This window comes from Sabethes cyaneus, chromosome 1, assembly GCF_943734655.1.
Source record: "Sabethes cyaneus chromosome 1, idSabCyanKW18_F2, whole genome shotgun sequence".
In the NCBI taxonomy this organism is placed as follows: Eukaryota; Metazoa; Arthropoda; class Insecta; order Diptera; family Culicidae; genus Sabethes; species Sabethes cyaneus.
The window spans coordinates 13,009,176-13,031,375 of record NC_071353.1 but is presented as its reverse complement, the minus strand read 5'-3'; the positions used below and the strand labels follow the sequence as shown (position 1 = coordinate 13,031,375).

The window sequence follows — 22,200 nt, the reverse complement described above, 5'->3', positions numbered from 1 at the left end:
ATTACTAGAAGGATTCGACATCACCACAGTAACACGTTTGAATATCATTTTTTCAGGCCTATTGTATTCAATATGCAATTCTAGATGTGATATCTCTACCAAACTTTTTGCTTCACAAAACAATTCTATCGTGAAGACGATTGAAACAACGATCTGTTCACTGTTACAGTTTGGAATCTTATCTACGAAAAAAAATCTAGGGAGCTTTTCCTGTACCTTCACATAAAAGTTGAGAACGACACCAATACTGACTCAAGCGTCACGGTGAAGGATCTGTTGAATCGTGGAGTTGAACGTCTCCAACCCATAAAAAAATCCTAATCACAGTCAATTGGAATCAGGATCGCCCGCAAAGTTGATTTCAGTTCTAAAAAAATAGATTTTTTTATTTCCATTTTTTTTGTTTTTAAAGCTATTACTAAGTTATTAATTATTTTAACATAATATACCGATCAAGAATTGGAAAAGTTATGGCACTAGAATCCGATCCCGTGTAATGAAATTTTGGAGGGATTCGGATGTACTCGAAATCAATTTGAAAGTTCACTGTTTCATTGTAAAGGTTAGCCCAAAATTGAGTATGTATTAGACTGGATCCAAGTCAGATTTATATCCATTTCAAATCTCATTCGAAGTTTGTCGAAATCCATGTCCAAATTCATAATCGAAGTTCAGTTCAAATCTAATAAAAATCCAATGGAAATGATAATTCAAATTTAATCGAAATCTAGTTTAAGTACAATTCGAATTAAGTACGAATCCAAACTAAGCTAAACACAATTTCAGGGTAAATCCCGGTGAAGTGGTCAATTTTCACACCGAGAAGCCGGGTTCAATCACCAATATCCCACAAATCACGAATAATCCGAGTTGTTAAAGTGACAATGACAATAATCAAATGAAAAAATACAATTTCATCCCAAGCGAAATCCAAACCCAATCTAGATCCAAATCCAATACAAATCCTTATCCCATTAAAATCTTATCCAAGTCTTATGCAAACCTAATCCAAAACCAATCCAAATACAATTTAAATCCAATCCAGTTCCGTGCCAAATCTAAATCTGATGCAGATTTATGTCCAGTTTCCAGTATTAATCCCGTCCACATTTAATCCACGTCTAAAGCAAATCCAATAAATATTGAATTCAAATATGTAAATCAAATTCTATTCCAATGAATTCCAAATTCAACTTCAAGCCAAATCTAATTCATACCCAAATTCAATCCAAATCGATTATAAACTATTTCTAAATCGAACTCAAACCCAATCTAAATTCGATCCAAATCCAGAAAAAGTCCAACTCAAATCCAATCCAGATTTAAATCAAATCCAAATTTCAATCCCATCCAATTCTAATTTAAGTCAATCTAAATACAAACTAATTCGAGTCAACATCCAAGCCAAATCCAATCCAAACCCAATAAAAATCTCTTTCAAAGCCAATCCATATTCTACATCAATGAAATCCAAACCAAATACAACCCTTTTTTTTTCAAATAAAATCCAAATCTAATGCAAATCTAGTTAAAATCCAAACTGATTCGAATTTAAATCCAATCCACATCCAACCACAATCCAATATACAGCCAATTTAAATCCTAATTCAATCCAAATCCATCCCAAATCTTATTTAAATCCAATTAAAATCCAATCCAATTAAAATCCAATCCAAATACAATCTAAATTCTGTTCTTATGGAATCCAAATCTGATCGAAATACTCTCCAGATTTTTATCTGGGTCAAATCCAAATCTGACCAAATCCAATATAATCTAACCCCTTCCAAATATAATCCAAGTCTAATGCCAATCTAACCCAAATCCAAACTAATTCGAATCGCAAACCATACGAATTCCTAACCCAATCTAGATCCAAATCCAATACAAATCCTAATCCCATCAAAATCTTATCCAAGTCTTATGCAAACCTAATCCAAATCCAATCCAAATACAATTTAAATCCAATCCAGTTCCGTGCCAAATCTAAATCTGATGCAGATTTATGTCCAGTTTCCAATATTATTCCCGTCCACATTTAATCCACGTCTAAAGCAAATCCAATAAATATCGAATTCAAATATGTAAATCAAATTTTATTCCAATGAATTCCAAATCCAACTCCAATCCAAATCTAATTCAAATCCAATCCAAATCCATTTCATGCCCAAATTCAATCCAAATCTATCATAAACCATTTTCTAAATCGAACTCAAATCCAATCTAAATTCAACCCATATCCAGAAAAAGTCCAACTCAAATCTAATCCAAATTTAAATCAAACTAATTCGAGTCAAAATCCAAGCCAAATCCAATCCAAATCCAATAAAAATCTCTTTCAAAGCCAATCAATATTCTATCTCAATGAAATCCAAACCAAATACAATCCAATTTTTTTCTAAAAAAAATCCAAATCTAATTCAAATCCAATTCAGACTCAAATGCAATCTAATCTCACCCAAATCCAGTCCAAGTCCAATGGAAATCCACTTGAAATCCAAACTGATTCGAATTCAAATCTAGTCCAAATCCAACCACAATCCAATATAAAGCCAATTTAAATTCTAATTCAATCCAAATCCAGACCAAATCTTATCCAAATCCAATCTAGCCAAATCCAACCAAATTAATTTGAATCGCACACCATACAAATTCCGCAATCCAATTCGAATCGTAATTCATTCCAAATCCTACCTAAATCTAATCCAAATCCAGTAAAAATACCATGCAAATTCTACCGAATGAAATCGAAATTTAATCGAAATCCAATCGATATACAATCCAAATATTTTTCTGATTAAATTTCAAATCTAATAGAAGTCCAATTCAGACCCAAATGCAATTCAATTTCTGCTAAATCTAATCCAACTCCAATGCAAATCCAAATCCAATCTAAAACCAACATCATTCCAATATAAAAACATTCTCAATCCTTATTCAATCTTCCCAAACAAGGACGTAGCCAGAAATTTTTCTTAGGGGGGGTTTTACAAAAAAAAAATTACATAGCCTAAACTTAAGGAGTTTATTCAGGAAATGGGGAATTATTTTCAAACATCACAAGCTATTTTGGTTTATACTCCGGGTTCTTCATTTGACAAAAAAAAAATCAAAATGTTATAAAAGTAGGTAAATGTTGAAATTACGCCTCCCAGTTAACATCGCGGTAAGTTGTATATTCAAATCTTGGCTGGCAGAGTCTATTAGAGTCAATAGGATCGAGTCCCTTCCAGGCGCGGCAAAAGTCGAAACAAGTTGACAAGCTTAACCTGCATGCTTTTCTACATCGCCATTGAGACATTGAGAAGATTATCCGGCGAGCAAAATCGAAACGAGCGACTCAATTTTCAGTGAAGGTAGCAAACTTCTTGGCTACGCAGATGACGTTGATATTGTCGAATACTTTGAATCGAAACTTCGCAACGGCGGAGGCCACCTGCGCTAGACTGAAAGCCGAGGCTAGTAGGATTGGGCTCAAAGTAAATGCGTTGCAGTCCGAATACATGATTGCCCAGCTAGCACCAACTCGTTTATCAATGTACGAAAATTATCGTAAATATCTCCTAACAAATTCGAAATCGTAACTAAAGCTGGATAAAATAGGACCAAGCTGATTTTCTATCGTATATAATGATAATAACTGACATACACACGATTTTCAGCACAAAATCGTATAGTAGTACGGAGCGACTCGCGCTTAATCGGATATTATCGTATATAAACACTTATATAGTCGTAACGCTCAAAATCAAATACGATTTATTAGCATGTATATCTGTAGGTAATGCTGATTTTTATCGTTTTTATACATATGAAAATGCTAGCTGGGTGGTAGAGGCTCAAAGAGACGAACGTGCACTTTTCGTGGACGGTAATCGTTGGGGTCGCTGCTGGCCGCGGTTAACAGAAATAAGGAGACCTTGTGACGCATTTAAGCAGAAAATCGAGTCTACTTTGCCCTTCGCAAAACGCTTCCATCCGCAAGCAAACGATAGCCACCGTACGATGCTGATAAAGTACATAGCCTTTTAATAAATCCAATGACCGGTAGTTTTTATGGATTTGACGATATTCGCGGAGGACATGCCCGCACTTGTGGACGACATTTGACGGAGCAAAAGCAGGAAGTGGAGAGCGGCGGAGGTATACTAGAATCTCTTTTTGCGTCCATTTATTTTACGTGACTTCCTTTTGCGTCAATATTTTTACGTACGGAATTTGAAATGTTTCTCGTTTTACGTCTAAAATTTGAATTAACGTCAACCCTTTTTACGACCAATTGTTCTTGCGTCCCATAACAGTGGACGTAAAAAGAGATTTGCGTGTATATGAATCACGAGCAGCAGACACAACTTGGGGAGATTACTATCGGACATCTAGTGAAGCATGTGGTAAACTACGGAGGACCGGTCAGTCATAAGAAAAACGGTTCTATTTAACTCCTCGGGCACCCAGATCAGAGGGAGCCTACGCACGAGATGGCTCAACTTGGTCTTGCGATTTACTCCTTCTGAAACGCCTGGGAAATAGGTGACGAGTAACCCAAGATTGAGTTGCATGCAGCTGACTAGTTGATACAATGATACAATGAGGTCTATGCTACTGACCACGACAACGAGGATCGTACAACTTGTCCCGTAAATTTTCCTGTGCTCTAAGCAATTGGTAGCAGAAATTGAATTGAACCCCCAAAACCCTCCCCGTTGCTACGCCCTTGATCCCAAATCTAACCCAAATCGAATAAAAATCCAATTCGAATCCAATACAAATTCTACCCGAATGAAATCCATATAATGCAAATCCGATGCGGACCCAAATACAATCTAATTCTACATCTCATCCGTATCTAATCCAAATTGAAACCAAATCTAAATGCAATCCAAATCTAATCTAAGTTCGACACAAATCCAGGCCAAATTCAATCCAATTTGAATCCAAATCCAATCTAAAACCAGCCCCAATCCACTAAAAGGCAATCTAAATCCTAATTCAATCCAAATCTACTCCAAATTTATTAAAACTCCAATCCAAATTCTACCCGAATAAAAATACCAAATCCAATCGAAATACAGTGCAGATTGTTTTCCGAATGAAATCCAAATCTAGTACAATTCCTATTCAGTCCTAAATATAATCTAATTTTAATTGTTATCCAAATTTTATTCAAATCAAAGGCAAATCTCAGTTCAATCGAAATTTTAATCCCATCCTAAATTATTCCAAATTCAGTCTAAATCGAACCCAAATATAACGCAAATCTAATAAAAATTCAATTTTAATCTAAGGTCTTTATAAATCCAATATCCAAATCGACTTGGTGAATGACCAACTGGTTAAAACCACATTAAAAAAAATAATATCCAAACCTAATCTATATCCAATCTAAACACAATTTAAGTTTGATTCAAATCCAAGCCAAATGTAAATCTAATCTAGATTTTGATCCCCTCCAAATCTAATCCAAGTCCAATGCAAATGCAATCCAAATACAATCATAATCCAACCCAAATACAATTTAAATCCAATCAAAATTTAACCCGATGCCATTCCGAATTAATACAAATCTAATCCAAATCCAGTTCAAACTGAAATGCAATCTAATTCCACCCGTATCTAATCCCAGTCCAATGCAAATCCAGTTGAAATCCAAACTAATTTGAATCTAAATTCAAAACCAACAACAATCCAATATAGAGCCAATCGTAATCCTAATTCAATCCAAATCCATCCCAAATCTGACTCAAATCCAATTCAAATCCAATCCAAATTCTACCCGAGTGAAATCCAAATCTAACACAAACCCAATTCCGACCAAAATGCAATCTAATTCTAAATCTGATCCGTATCTAATTCTAATCCAATGCAAATCTAATCCAATCTAATCCAAAAAAATCCAATCCAAGTTTTATTTAATCCCTTCCAAATCTAATCCATAGACGGATTTCACGCCAACTCGACCAAAGGTTGGCACGACCCTCGCAGAATTCAATGAAACTTTGTGTGTGTAAAGAGTTCATGTAAATAAGCAACTTTGCAGACTTAGTTTTTCCAAAATTGGTCTAATCTAATCTAAATCTAATCCATAGCCAATAAAAATTCAATCCCAATCAAGCCTAAGTACAATCTTAATTCAATCCGAATAAAGATAAAAATTTCAGACGCAAGTCTAAATTTATTCCAAACCTAATCTAAATAGAATCCAAATCCAATCCCGATTCCAGATAGAAATCGCGTTCAGGTCCAATCCAAATACAATTTAATTTAAGAATACAAATCCAAGCTAAATTCACTTCAAATGCTTTGCAGTTCTAATTCAAAGCCAATCATTCAAACCATAATCGAGCATTGTAGTTAAATTGGATTTGGATTGGATTGGATTAGATTAGACTAGGATTATTTTCGAATTGGATTTGATTTGCGTTTGGACTTGGATTGGGTTTAAATTGGATCAATATTCATCGTATTGAAAGAATAAAGAAAACCAATCGAAATTGAAACACGAAGTAAGCTAAAATGGGTCAAAGCAAAATGCAAAGGATAACAAGGCAAGGCAAACAATCATGGTCATACATATTTTATTTAGAAAATAAATAGACCGAGCTACAGTTATACATGTTTAGTAAAAACGTTTAGTAAAAAACTGATTAAATTAAACGATTCCGCGTTCCACCAGCTGGCTGCGTTATCAAGTTTACGGCACTCGCCCGCCGTTGGTCGGGATTACCTCGAGCTGGGGCTTCGAATTAGTAATTCACGGGAAGGAACTAGCCGCTTCTGTTCTTAAGAGTGTTAGGAAAATGATATTGTACGCAGTCGCGAAGATCCGGACATTAGAATAGGATAGCAGCAGACTAAAAGAGAATACATAGGCGGATGCATAACCATGCGTCCCCTTTTTCTCCTAAATCGATGGAGAGACGCCTTAATCATAATCAAACTATCCGCGAAGTGAAAAATTCTCCTGGATGCAAATTTAGGTTTAATTTAGAAAACAACTCTAGCAAAATTTTCAATAACGATGAGTGAAATAGCTTTAACAAAAAAAGTGGCTTTAATAAAAAATGAAAATTTAATATCATTTGAATTGTTTTAATTTGCTGAAAGCATCGAGCCCATTGATGTTGCCTGTTACTACTTTTGCCCCCTTTTGATTCGCCATAGTTACGCGAAACCCACTTCAATCGAATGCATAAAAGTCCGTCCATAGTTTGGCTTCAAGCTAATGACTTTATGGTCACAGACAAAGACAATCATAATCGGATCAATTATTAAACGGTAAGCTCTGGGTAGGGTACCATGTAGGCTCCGGGGCATGGTGCAATAATGCACTAGGCCGCGGAGACCGTCGGTCGCAATATAGGATCCCAAGTTACTTCTCCGTGGTCGGCGGACAATGGCGACAAATTGACCGTTGTGCCAACCAATCCTTCATGCGTGTGTGTGTAGGCGAGTCACTTTCCAGTGGCGAATGACAAATGAATTTTTAATCACGAAAGTACAGTTCTCGAACGGCACTATACGCCTTCGGCGTGTGCATGTTTACAGACAAATTGAGGATTAGGGCAATAGTAAAAATTGTCGCTCGTACAAAAAGATATAATCATTTGAAAATTAATTTTTTTTCGCAAGAAAAATTTAGAAATCTCTCAAAAGAGATTTTAAATTTGCAGATAAAATGTTATCCTACAAAACCAACATCACCCTACTGCTTGGGGACCGAATGGTCACAGCTTTGCAGCAACGGCAGGACACCAGCGAACAATTTAATGTTCAATATAATAGCAATTTTCTTCTTCGAACGATAGACGTTCAGGCGTGCGACACCAGAAGCTCAGAAGGCCAACTATTACCGACGGCGACGACTGACGGTGGTGACGACAAAGTCACGGCGCGGATACGACATCGACGAACATTGGCACGACCTTGGGGTGATTGAATTTTTTTCTTCGAAATTCCTTCAATACAACAGCAGCACCATATGGGCCAGCTGCCATTCGAATCGACAGCAATAAACACTGCTCTAGAGCATGTATACTCCAAGCGAAATTGGATCGTAATACTCAATTTTATGTGAGCTTCCACCATAATTCGGTAGTAAAATCATTGGAGTGAAATCTCGTTGGCGAACGAACAAAACGGATTAACAAACCGGCGCCAGATTATCAATCCGAGGTCGCTATCGAAAGGCTAGATCAAGTATGGAAAAAATAGCATTCGGTTTATTTGTATTTAATCAAATTTGTACGATAAAACAAAAAAAAGCGTGATCCCGTGCATGCTAAACTAACAGGATATATATTTACAAACTCTACAGTGCGATGGCTGTCGAAAAGGATGCATACCAGTTATCTGTTTTTACAAGCAATTTGATCCAATTTTTTCCTATACTACCATCAAAAAGTGCACCCAGGGAAAAACTAGGGGTAAACCTTTCGGTTTGAATACTTTTCGGTCTGGTTCGTCGGAAGTGCTTCCTGCCAGAAGGTCGGATGGAATCGGAGGCCGGGACGGGCCGGGCCGGCAGTCGAAGCAACGAAGAGTGCGAAAAAGCTTTTGGCGTTTACGAAAGCCGAACTGCTGGGGAATGCACTTTTCCGATGATGTCTGTGGTTCACGTTTGCTCTTCATCGGTCGGTCGGTCGGTCTGTCGGTCCGTCGGTCGAACGGTTTGGCAGGAGCGGAGCATTCAGCAGAGAATAAAGCAATAAAAGAAGGATTTTTGGTTGCAGTCTATTTCTATGATCGTGAGTGCTTTCGGTGAGATAAAAGTTGAATACTTTCGGCTGTCGGGTATTGCTTGCACACTTTGGCACCAAAGCCAAAGCGGATGAAATAAGTGACGGCTGTAGTCGAGCGACGGGAGGCAGGAGGGAAGAAGTGTTAATTTTTGACTGCTACTAAACACTGCCATCCGAGGAGTATTGTCCCGAATGGATTTGCGGTACAAGCGGTCGAAGCTCAATTGTACGAAGCTTGGCTGAAGTGTGGCATGAGATGAGATGTTCGGGCCATTCTTGAATTGAGATTCCGCCAGTGTGTCTCTGGTTTTGTGACGTCCTCTGATTTAACTTGAAAGTTCTTAATTATTTGATTTATCAGCTGAAGTGTTCCAGAATTAAGTCTGTTTTCCTCTTCTGCTTTTTGGATTTAGCTTGAAACTAATTAGTTTTTTTTAAATTATTTGCGTTGTTGGTAGGAATCGCTTAACTGTGGATTCGACGCTGACTTTTCGAGTATTGAGTTAAATTGGAATTCCAACATTAGCGTTTGGTGTTACCTACGTTGGAAAAAAATTAGTGGATAAAAAAACCCGATTTTGTCATATAGTTTTTGCTGTCAAATGGCTTAAAAAAGATGTTATTTAAAAAACATTCAGCAAGAATCAAATCTCTGCAATTTCTCCCGCAAAATATTTTGAAATATAAATTAGATAAATCAAAAATTGAAACAGCTTTAAAGGGAAATTATAACTTGTAATATTTATTTAATCTAAGGTTATTAACCAAAATCCTATTCTTTCGCAAAATGTAATAATTGGTTTGTTTTCATAAGCCATTGAGGAGCTTAGTCTTTAATTTGGTTCGATGGGCATGAAATTGTAGAAAAGCTGAGAAGCTTTTCTTGAGACTACTTAGAACTATATCTAACTTATCTAACTATAACTTAGAAATTTAATCTAGCCTTGAGCGCATCAAAGTCATCGACAAACGCTTCTAAAGGCAGGCCTTCCCAAACTGAACTTACAAAAAAATTAGAGAAAAAGAAAAAAACCCGCTACATAAAATGATCCGTCGAGGCGCTCAAATAAGACTTCTAAAGATCTAAAGGTTAAAAAATAATCCATCGTGTGGCGATGAGCCCAAACCAAAAAAAAAAAGAGTTTGAAAACGCGCTCAATTCACGTATCTAACAGTCAGAAAAGACCGAACCAGACAGAATACACAGCTAGGTTCGAAACCGTCAAAGGACGCTTTTTGAAGTCAGAAAAGAATAAATAGCAAATTTTACCTCAAATTGAGACGTCGGAATCCACTCCTCAAGGTGTGAAAAAGTTAAGCTGAATAATCCCTCTACACACGGTCAAAATTGAACGTAATTCGGAAGAGACATAAGAGTCACAGCAAGCTACCAGAAAGCTAGCAGGTAAGTTGAAGAAATGACGCAGAGGAATGGTTGAAAGTAGCAGAAAGGTACCAGAAAAGTAGCAGAAAGGAAACAATAAAGTGACAGAAATGTAGCAAAAAATAGCAGAAGACTAACAGAAAGCTAGCAGAAAAAGTTAGTAAAAGCTAAAAGGTAGCAGGAAAGTAACAAAAAGTAGTAGAAAGGTAACTGAAAAGTAACATAAAGGTGGCAGAAACGTTGTTGAAAAGTAGCAGAAAAGTTACAGCAAAATGGCGGAAAAAAGGCAGAAAGGTAGCAGAAAATAGCATAAAGGTAGTAGAAAGGTGGCAACAAATAGCAGAAAAGTGACAGCAAGGTAACTGATAAGCAGCAGAAGGCTAACGGAAATGTACCAGAAAAGTGGCAGAAACATAGCAGAAATAGTTAGCAAAAGCTAAAAGGTAGCAGAAAAGTAACAAAAAAGTAGCAGAAAGGTTACTGAAAAGTAACATAAAGATAGGAGAAAAGTGGCAGAAACGTAGCAGAAAAGTTACAGCAAAATGGCAGAAAATTGGCTGCAGGAAAAGGTAGCAAAAGCTGAAAGGTAGCATAAGGGTAACTGGAAACTAGTAGAAAAGTCGCAGAAAAATGGTTGAAAGTGTCAGAATGGTAACAAAAAGGTAACAAGAAAGTGGCAGAATGGTTACTGAAAAGTAGCAAAAAATGGTAGAAATGTAGTAAAAAACATCCGATGAGTGACAGAAAGCTAACAGAAAAGTGGTAGAAAGGTAGCCGAAAAGAAGCAGAAAAAGTTTGCAAAAGCTGAAAGGTAGCAGGAAAGTAACAAAACAGTAGCAGAAAAGTTACAGCAAAATGGCAGAAAATAAACTAAAGGTAGAAAGGTGGCAGCAGGTAGCAGAAAAGTGGTAGAAAGGTAACTGAAAAGTACCAGAATAGTGGCAGAAAGGTAACTTAAGAGTAGCAGAAGGCTAACTGAAATGTAGCAGAAAACTGACAGAAACGTAGCACAAAAGTGGCAAAATGGCAGCAGGACAAGGTAGCAAAAGCTGAAAAATAGCAAGAAAGTAACAAAAAGTAGTAGAAAGGTAACTGAAAACTAGTAGAACAGTCGCAGAAAAATGGTTGAAAGTATCAGAACGGTAACAGAAAAGTAGCAAAAAAGTGGCAGAATGGTTACTGAAAAGTAGCAGAAAAATGGTAGAAATGTAGAAAAAAAAAACCAAAGAGTGACAGAAAACTAACAGAAAAGTGGTAGAAAGGTAGCCGAAAAGAAGCAGAAAGATAACTGAAAATTGGCAGGAAAGTTGTAGAAAAGTTGCGGAAATGTGGCAAAAAGGTAGCAAAGAAGTGTGGGAAATGTGGTAAAAACAACTGAAGAACGTCAGAAAGCTAGCAGAAAAGTAGCATAAATATAACGGCAAGTGGCAAAATAGTTGCAGAGAAGTATTAAAGAAGTATCCGAAAACTAGTCGAAAGGTATCAGAAAGGTAGCAGAAAAGTGGCGGAAAGGCAACTGAAATCTAACAGAAAGGTAGCAAAAAATGGTTGAAAGTAGTAGAATTGTAACAGAAAGGTAGCAAAAAAGTGGCAGAATCGTTACTGCAAAGTAGCAGAAAGGTAAAAGTTAAATTTAATTCAACGCGAAGTTTCCGAAATTATCATTCTCGAATAGAACACAACGATCATGCAACGAGAGAATATAATTTTCCTGTAAAATTATAAAATAAATACATATTTCAGGTTAATCAGCATGAACCGGATTAACTATTGTAGCTTATGTAACTATTGTACTTACGTTTAGTTCGCTTTATAAATTCTTTATCACCTCTAGCAGGGCTCGTAGCTAGTAGTTAACGATTAATGATAAGTTGTAACTGTCCATGTATACTGCTTTAAGCACTGCACTGCAGTAACTGCAAATTAGCAGGAAAGTTGCAGAAAAGTAGATATCAGAGAGGTAGCAGAAAAGTGGCAGAAAGGTAACTGAAAAGTGGCAAAAAGGTAGTTGAAAAGTAGCAAGAAAGTTGCAGAAAAGTGGCGGAAAAGTGGCAGAAAGGAAATAGAAAGGTATCAGAAAGATAGCAGCAAAGTGTGGGAAATATAGTAAAAACAACAGAAGAGTGACAGAAAGCTTGCAGAAAAGTAGCATAAATGTAACGGCAAGTTGCTAAATAGTTGCAGAGAAGTATTAGAAAACTGACAGAAGAGTAGCCGAAAGCTTGCAGAAAAGTGGCGCAAAGGTGCCAGAAAGGTATCTGAAAGGTAGCAAAAAATGGCAGGTTTGTAGTAAAAAATAACCAAGTAGTGACAAAAAGTAGTAGAAAGTTAGCAAAGTGGCAGAAACGTAGCAGAAAAGTAACAGAAAGATGATAGAAAAGTGGTAGAAAGATAGCAGAAAGCATTAGCAGTGATGGTAAAAATTCAAAATCGCAAAACACATCAAAAATCAAAATCAACTGTGAATCATGTCAACTTGATCCTATGCAGAAAAAACTCACGCGTGAATTTTTCTGCTTTCATAGCAAAAAGCACAAAACTCACACATATTTCTTCCGTTTGATCGCATTCTGCTTTGCTTCATCTGCTACCCGGAGCTGTACACATATACATACAAATTCGTTGTTGAACAGCATAGGCATTCTCTCGTGCGATATGTAGCTGTGAGTGAGCGTGAAGGAATGAATCTCTAAATAAATCGCAAAGCTAAATTAAAAAGCACATTTAAATTACATGTTTATCTAATTCCTATTAAGCTCGTTGCTTTCTAGTTAAGAACATGTCGAATCCCGCGAAGAAAAAATGTAAATTCCGCCAATATGTTTGCTATCTTAATCCATGATTGTGTGTTGCGTTTTTTGCTGCTGATATTTTCTCTGACGGTCTTTCGCTCTCTAGTTCTTTGTATGAAATGCCAACTGTGGAAGAATTAAGCAAAATGCTCACCGCTGAATTTGGTTCACATCGCATAGCATTCATATGTAAGTTCGGCGCTTCTGATCAAGGTTTAAATTTCAGGCTGCTTGAAATCTCATTGAGTTTTTTTGCTGCTATGAAATTTTCAACACTGAGCATTAGAGCTGTAGTGGCAAAATATTAACAGAATAGTATTAGAAACGTAGCCTAACAGTGGTAGAACGGTAGCGTAAAAGTAGCAAAAATTTGTTAATAAATGATAGAAACCTTACAAAATATCAGAAGAGTGGCAAAAAGTTAACAAAACAGAAGAAGAGAAAAAGATAGTAGAACAGAACAGATTGGTGGTAGAATAGTAGCACAAAAGTAGCAAAATAATAGCAGAAAAGTCGCAAAAATTGTCAAAGTAATTGCAGAAAAAAGCAAAGCCGTGGGCTTAAACCGTCATTGGACGTTACCCTTTTTTATCGACAGATTTCTTTATCGACGCAGAAGGCTTAGAGTACAGGAAAATTATGGGGCCAGTGCAACGATGCTACTGACTCTATCTAGCAAACACCGCCTACCCGAGATTTGAACATACGACGACTGGCTTGTTAGACCAGCATCGTACCTCGAAGCTAACTGGCAGAAAGGTAGCCAAAAAGAGCAAAAGCGAGGAAGAAAGCTGGCAAAAAAACGCAGCAGAAAAGTAGCAGGTAGGTAGTAAAAAGATGACGAAGAAGTGGCAGAGAGGTAGCCGAAAAGTGACAAAGTACTAGCATAAAAAATTAGAAAAGTAGCAAAAGAATAGCAAAAGAGTAGCAGAAAGTAACAGAAAAAGTTACCACAATAGATCTAAATGCTGGTCGCAGTGGTCTAGTCTCCTATAAACAAACAGAAAAAGTAGCAAATAAGTGGTAATGAAGGGACACAAAAGTGACAGAAAGGTAACAGAAAGGTAGCAGAAAAGTTGAAGAAGAGTCGCTGAAAAATGGCCGAAAGTGGCAGGAATATAGCAGAAAAGTATCTAAACATTGCAGAAGACAGTGACAAAAAACTAGTTTCTGCTAGTAGTGCTAGTAGTAGAAAAGTAGTAGAAAAGTTGCAGCCTAATGGCAGAAAGGTAGCAGAAAATAGCATAATGGTAGCAGTAAGGTGCCAGAAATGTGACAGCTAGGTAACTGAAAAGTAGCAGAAAGGAAACTAAAATATAGCAGAAAAGTGGCAGAAACTTGGCAGAAATTTTTTTATAAAATTGGTTGTGGAAAAGTTGCAGAAAAAATTAGCAAAAGCTGAAAGATAGTAGGAAAGTATCACAAAAGTGGTGACTGAAAAAAGGCAGAATGGTAACTGAAAAGTAGTAGAAAAGTAGCAGAAAGGTAGCAGAAAAGTGGCACAAATGCAGCAGAATAGCTGAAGAAAAGTCGAAGAAAAAATTGTAGAAAGCTGCAAAAAGGAGCAAAAAGTGACAAAAAAGTGGTGGAAAAATAGCAGAAAATCATTAGAGCTGCAGTGGTAAAATAGTAGCCAGAAAGTATCAGAAACGTAGTCGAAAAGTAGTAAAACGGTAGCGCAAGTAGCAAAAATTTGTCAAAACATGATAGAAACCTAGCAAAATATCGGGAGAGTGGCAAAAAATTAACAAAACAAGAAAAAAAGATGGTAGAAAATTAACTGACAAGTGGTAGAAAAGTAGCAAAATAATAACAGAAAAGTGGTAGAAAGGCAGCAGAAAAATAGTACAAACGTAACAAAAAAGTAACGAAAAAGTTTCAGAAAGGTAGCATAAAAGTAGCAAAAAATTGTCACAGAAATGGCAGAAAGGTAGCCAAAAATAGCAAAAGACAGGAAGAAAGATGGCAAAAAACGAACAGAAACGACGAAGAAGTGGCAGAGAGGTAGTGACAAAGTACTAGCATAAAAAATTCGAAAAGTAGCAAAAGAACAGCGAAAGAGTAGCAGAAAGTAATAGGACAATAGCAAAAAAGTGATGAAAAAGCAACAAATAAGTGGCAATGAAGGGATTCAAAAGTAACAAAAGAAACGTGAGAGAAAGGTAGCAGAAAATTTGAAGAAGAGTAGCAGAAAAATGGTTGAAAGTGGCAGAAATGTAGCAGAACAATAGCTAAACTTAGCAGAAGACAGTGAAAGAAAGCTAGCAGAAAAGTGGCAGAAACGTAGTAGAAAAGTAGGGGAAAAGTTGCAGCAAAATATCAGAAATGTAGCAGAAAATAGCATAAAGGTAGCAGTAAGGTGCCAGAAAAGTGGCAGAAAGGTAGCAGAAAGGAAACTAAAAACTAGCAGAAAAGTAGCAGAAAAGTAACAGAAAAAATTAGCAAAAGCTGAAAGATATTGGGAAAGTATCAAAAAAGTGGTAACTGAAAAGTGAGAGAATAGTAACTGAAAAGTTGTAAAAAAGTAGTAGAAAAAGGTAGCATAAGTTGAAAGTTGAAAGGTAACAAAAGGCAAAAAAGTGGTTGAAAAGTGACAGAAAGATAAGTATCAAAAAAGTGGTAACTGAAAAGTGAGAGAATAGTAACTGAAAAGTTGTAAAAAAGTAGCAGAAAAGTGGCACAAATGTAGCAGAATAGCTGAAGAAAAGTCGCAGAAAAAATTGTTGAAAGTAGCAAAACAGTAGCAGAAAGATCGCCAGAAAGTAACGAAAAGGTGGAAGAAAGGTAGCAGAAAAGCAGCAGAAAAGTTGCAAAAAAGTTGTAAAAAAGTAGCAGAAAAAGGTAACAAAAGTTGAAAGGTAACAGAAAAGTAGCAAAAAAGTGGCTGAAAGGTAACTGAAAAGTGACAGAAAGGTTACTGAAAAGTAGCGGAAAAGTGACAGAAAAGTATCAGAAACGTAGTAGAAAAGTTGCAGAAAGATAGCAGAAAAGTAGCAAAAAAGAATCAAAAAAATAGCACCAAAATAGTGGCAGAGAGGTAACTGGGAAGTAGCAAAAAGCTACCAAAAAAATTGCAGAAATGTAATATAAAGCAATAGACGAGTGTCAGAAAGCAAGCAGAAAAGTGGCAAAAAGGTAGCTGATGAGTAGCGGAAATGTGGCAGAGAGGTAATTGACAAATCACAGAAACGCGGCAGAAAGGTAAATGAATGGTAGTAGAAAAATAGCAGAAAAGTGGCAGAAAGGTTGCAAAAAATTGCAAAAATGTAGCAAAAACAGCAGAAGAGTGACCAAAAGTTCTCAGAAAAGTAACAAAAAAGTGCAAAATGATAGCAGGAAAGTAGTAAAAGTGGCAAAATAGTAGCAAAAAAGTAATGTAAATGTGGTAAATCACTAAACTTGCCGGAAACACACTGCCTATTTCTATCGCACGGACCGAATAGATAACCAACCGTCTATCATCTCTGTGGCAGACACCAAAAGCAGTCACAAAACTAGTTATAAGGCTACCTAATAGAAGAATATGGCGGTAGTGTAAAGGTAACACACTTGACCGGCAATCGAGCGAGACGTGCGTTCGAGTCTCAGCTATCATTGTGTGTGTAATATATTTTTTGTCTATACATCGAAATTTTCCAGTTCGTCTAATTAATCATTCTTTGCATCAGATGCTTACTCTCGTTTTGAAAAAGATTGTAAAAGTTATCAGAAAGTGACAGAAAGGTAGCAAAACATTGTTGAAAAGGTAACAGGAAAATGACAGAAAGGTAGCAGAAAAGTGGTAGAAATGGAGACGAGTAGTATAAACGTCACGGCTAGGTGGCAAAATAGTAGCAGAAAAGTATTACAAAATTGGCATAAGGGTAGCATAAAAGTAGCAAAAAATTGTCGAAAAATGACAGAAGGAAACAACATGGTAAAAAATTTCCAGTCAGGTGGTAGAAAGGTAGCAAACTTTTTTCCTATCTTAAACATAGGAAAATCAAGGTTATGTTACGTTTATTTAATTTTACTAAAGACTAAACTCGACAAAGCTGATGTATATCTATCTGTTCCTAGCGGAGAAAATTATCCTTTGACGACCAATGAATCATAATCTGTCTTCGACCTTTCACATTTATGCATTACGATATTGCTTATCTAATTTGATTGTATTTCCCCGGAGATAACCAATATCATCTCGAGAGAGAGACCGTGAAAAACCCGTCTTCTTTCCCGGCAAGATGCACGATGACAGTCAACCAGTTCGTTTTGTTACGACGACCGTTATGGTTATTACAACTGATGTTGATATTCAACGCCTGCCTACCCAATCAATCCATTTGTCAACTCAATCATGCTGTTCGAATGATTACACTAGTCGGCAACAGATCAAATTTGTGAAAAAAAACTAAGCTCTAAGACGCTTTTTATTGATCTTTTCTCGACAAACGGTTTGGTTGTCCACAAATAGCAATGCGTCTCCATTGTTTTGCGACTGATGGAGTGTTATTGTCATCCAAATCAGCTTTGCTTTTTCCAGTGCCACAAACGTGTTAACCAGTGTTACTTTTGAAATTCCTATCCATTCAAACGTGACTTATAAATATACTGCAGAATCTGCTGCGCAAGGAATTTTACATTACCGGTCCTTGTGACGCATTAGCATTTCCAATGATCATTTATCATGTTTCGCAATAAATTGTACGACAAGATGCCCGACGACCGGTACGACGCGCAACGGAAAGTGTGCTGTCAAGGATTGTTGAGAGGAAAAAAAATACAGTAGATAAAAACAAGCTATTATTATATCTTCATTCCATAATGCTGAGCATCTCGCCTACATGGAGGAATGCTCTTCAATCTTCCGTAAATCGCAGGCTCTCTTAGGCCTGTGCAAAACAAGCTGCCAATCATAAAGTCTATCCAGCACGTGAGATACACTTCCCGTGCGAACGGTTCTCCCCTTCGTGGGGGCTGCGACATGTGCTGCATTGGAGAGGAAGCAAGCCTCTAAGCAGACGAAACGGCCAACATCACGCAGCATTTATCCCGAAAATAAACGGCACCATTCAGCAACGTTGAGCGGCAGCACTTGTCCGGCACGGAACGTGACCGGCCAAGATGGACAGAACAATGTGTACGAAATATTATACGTGCACAACACAGACACAGTGAGTGTGTGGTGGTCTGGCAGTGGTCATCCGGTGGGCTCGGCTGCTGTTGGTTGATTAATCCTTTGAGCCGTGGAATTTTGGATCGGCCTCATGCCTCTGGTTTTTCGGTCGTACGCACTGCAGCAGTTAGACACTGACTGGGCTGAGAAGATCTGCAGCAGGTGCAAATATTTATTCCAGGATCCATTGGCCGTTTTGAATTTTTCCCTCGAGGGAGTAACATCGAATCTAGAGCATCATTTGACTGCTCCGTCGGGAACTATATAACGTAACATCTTACGAGAGGGCTTTTTATTCTTGTTGATGATGAATAGTGGGGCAGAACGAGGGGGTGCATAATCAATCGATCTGATCCGTTCACTAATGGACTTTCTTTTCTCGTCTTCTTTTTTGCCGCATTGCAGGAAGAAAGCCGATTAGCGCAGAACTTTCACAGTCAATTAGATAGAGTACGCAACAGCAGCAGCAGTCGGAATCGATCGTCAACTAAGTCGGTGAAGCAAGCAAGCGGACGCTCGTGGTTTCATATTATTGATGGTAAGTGAATGTAGTACTATTATGTTGTAATGCCACAATAATGGTCCCTAAATGGATTTACTATTGACATCGAAACGATGGAAGTTAATTGTACTGGCCGCGTCAGTCGATTGCCGCATTTCGGTAATTCCGATTTCAACCACAACAGTCCAATTCATCAACCTACTTTGAAGCCCACTCCGAATTCCCATAATCGAAATAACAACCCGTCAGTCCAAACAACAATAATCCCACAATTTATTACTGATTTTTTAGGTTACGCAATTCAATTTGCTGCCGTTTTCTTAATAAATTTGAACAGTAAGACACCGAATTCAGCCCCGATTTCTACTGTATTACATGATTCGAAACGCACCAAATTCGTCCGATGAATTCCTGCCGCCCCGACGGGCAAAGACAAACAAAACAAAACACCTTAACCAAGCTGGGAAAGGATTTGGGGAGAGTAGCTTCGGCCGAAGTGAAATATGGGCGTCCTTTCGTGAGCCGTGTGCAGCGCGCGTCCCGCGTACGGCTGGCTGCCACCACGGCTGTTTATATTTTTAGACCGCCTCGGTTTCCGTTTTTGTTTCATAGTAGAAAGCGAAAATTTATGATCAAATTTTCCTAAGCGAATGAATTCCGACAAGAAAGGATCCTCCCAGCAGCTACAGTAAAGCAAAACAAAAAAAACGGTACGAAATGTTTCTTCCCATTTTCCGCTTCGAAGGCATATGCTTCACAAGGAAATACGCAGTCCATTGAATTGAAGGCAAATATTGATTTTGTGTATACTATCTTGCTAACAACAACTGCCTTTGTTCAATGCTAGGCAAGATGCTGGGAAAAGCAAACCCAACTATCGGCCGGCAGCTCGTTTACTGGCTGTGCGGTGTGCGTAGGGCACAAGGATATATAGGTCGAATGTCGTAAGATCGAACACACTGCACAATCGGACCAGTTGTTCCGTTCGTTCGTTCGTTCGTTCGAGTTTGACATTATTTCACCAAGCCCTTTAATACCTAAAATAAACAGTGTAAACATGCTTCCTGTTGTAATATAAAGCTCCATGCACTCAGTACCGACGACCAATTGTGTGTCTGGATGTAATTCCTTTGAACTTTGGGTGGGTCACCAATCGACCGGTCGCCCTGATTGGAGCGTGATGGGTCCGGTTTGAAGAGGACTCCGCTTTGATTCATCCGCTTCGTCTGTCATACCGACTTTCGGTATGTTTTTGTAACCCTTGAAGCGAACGTCGATTAAGGCGGTACTGTGAGACAGATTTAAAAATATTATGTAGGTTGAGAAATGATTAAGTTTATGGGGGAAATCTCTGTCAAGTACCTTCGACAAAATTGTTAAGTACCTTCGACAAAATATCTTCTGCTGGTAGAAAGAATTGGCTGAGGAAAACTGTAAGAAAATACGGTTTGGTAGAAAATATTCGTTGTAAGTTGTGTATTTCCATTTTTGTCTCAGTTTAACTAAGTGCTCCCCAAGGTATCAATAGGGGACTCTTTCTTTTTAGGTTGTTTCTATTCTTACTCTGTAGTTTTGGGCGTATCCATCCTCTTCCCTGTTGACCCTGAGGTACAACACTAGGCTAACAAGCTAATAGGATCGTTGCACTAGCTCCGGAATTGTTCAGTAGTTCAACAGCTGTCTACGAACTCTCAATAAAAATGTTCCTCCAAAGCTTTGCTGTTCTTTTAGGGAGTGCATTAAAATCGCCATTTTGAGCAGTTCTCTAAAGGGAACTCAGGGGAGTTCCGAATCACAGGGTTTCGAGGAAAAGTTGGGTCTGAATCCGGTTATAACTGACTCTCATTATAGCTCATTATAGGTTTAATCTGTGGATCCCCCAGCTTGGGAAAAAAGAACGTTCTACGAACCTGCTAAGCGATGCTTCAATGACCCTCCCGTACCTTGATTTTCGCTCTTTGCGCTTCACGCCTTGTTCCATTCTGTTTGGATACTATAAACACTTTTGGTTTCATTACTTTCTTCTATCGTTCCCTCCGTCTATTGGGAGAAAACTATTAATGCCTGACCGCATTCTAAAGTTAAAGACAACAAAACATGAGGTTGCTTTACTTTCGAGTTTATATTAAAATCTAATATTCTATAGATGCAGCCCAGATGGCATTCCTTCCATAGTTCTGGAACGCTGGAGTATATCTTTAGACGGTAGTTTTTACCGAGTGCTGGAAGGATTCTTCGAAAAGGGGTGCAAACTTACTAATTGCCGTGGTATTGCTCCTATCTCTAAGCTACTTAAATTAATCGTTCTGGAAAATTTAATGCAAGATGCAAGATACAGTGCGAACACTGTACAAACCACGAGATAGTTATCTCTAAGTACAACAAATTGGACATTCACGATAATCTGCTGACCTGGGGACTTCGCCCCTATCTCATTGGCAGAACTATGTTAGTCAAAATCGGCGAATACGCTTTGTCATCCTTCGCAGTAACCGCCGGCGTTATCCAAGGCAGCCATTTGGGACCGTTCCTGTTTCTGCTGTACATGAATGACGTGAACATGATCCTCAACTGTTTAGGATTATCATATGCTGTCGATTTTTAAACGTAATATACCACACATGCCAAATTTGGTTCCATTTGCTTGATTAGGTCTTGAGTTATGCAGAAATTTGTGTTTCATTCGTATGGGAACACCCCCCCTCTAAAAGAGGGGAGAGGCCATAATTCACCATAGCAAAAATTCCTGTCTCCTGAAACTCTCACATGCCAAATTTGGTTATATTTGCTTGATTCCTTCTCGAGTTATAAAGAAATTTGTATTTCATTAGCATGGAAGCCCCCTCTAAGAGTGGGGAGGGGTCTCAATTCACCTTAACAAAAATTCCTGCTTCCAAAAATCCCCACATGCTAAATTTGGTTCTATTTACTTGATTAGTTCTCGAGTTATGAGAAAATTTGTATTCATTTTGTATGGGAGCCCCCTATCTTAGAGAAGAGAAGGATATCAATACACCATAGAAAAAATTACTGCCTCCCAAAACCCTCACATGTCAAATTTAGTTCCACTTGCTTGATTAGTTTTCGAGTTATGCAGTATTTCATTTGTATGGGAGTCCCCCTCCCCCCCCCCCTCTTCAGAGAGGGGAGGGGTCTTAAACCATTATAAGAACGTTCTCCGGCTCCAAAAACCCCTGCATACAAATTTTCTCGCCGATCGATTCACTAGTTTATATACATTTTATTTTATATACAGAGATTTAGTGTTGGGAAGCTTACACTCGTGTGGTCTAACACACACGCACCCATTCTAACGAACACGCCGAACACGAACGAACGAAAACTCCCGCTTCTATTTCTTCATGCACTGCAGCGAGCTTTTGCGAGTGTGTGTTTAGCTAACAGCTGCAGTCGTCACTCGTCATTCGTCGTTGCAGCCCGTTCTGCTGATACCGATTACTCGCGACACCGACGGCTCGTACTCCCGACCGTGAGTAGAATCGAGGGCGAAGATGTAAAAGAAGAAGAAGTAGAAAAAAAGTAATGCAAAATTTGTAACCCAGTGCGCCGCCAGCCTCAGGGCAGCTGATTCCCCGCGAGTTTTTTGACTCGAGAATAAGTTACGCAGG

The 22,200-nt window shown here is 38.1% G+C and overlaps 1 protein-coding gene across 7 annotated transcripts in view; it reads left to right on the top strand.

Annotated features, from left to right (window-relative positions):
- Nucleotides 1-22,200, top strand: part of LOC128745362 (leucine-rich repeat-containing protein 24) — a 476,411-nt gene that overhangs the window by 354,158 nt on the left and 100,053 nt on the right. For all 7 annotated transcript variants that reach the window (XM_053842419.1, XM_053842420.1, XM_053842418.1 and 4 more), the window contains one exon: nt 18,475-18,607. The gene's annotated coding sequence lies outside the window, so the exon portion shown is untranslated. The remainder of the gene's footprint in view (nt 1-18,474; nt 18,608-22,200) is intronic.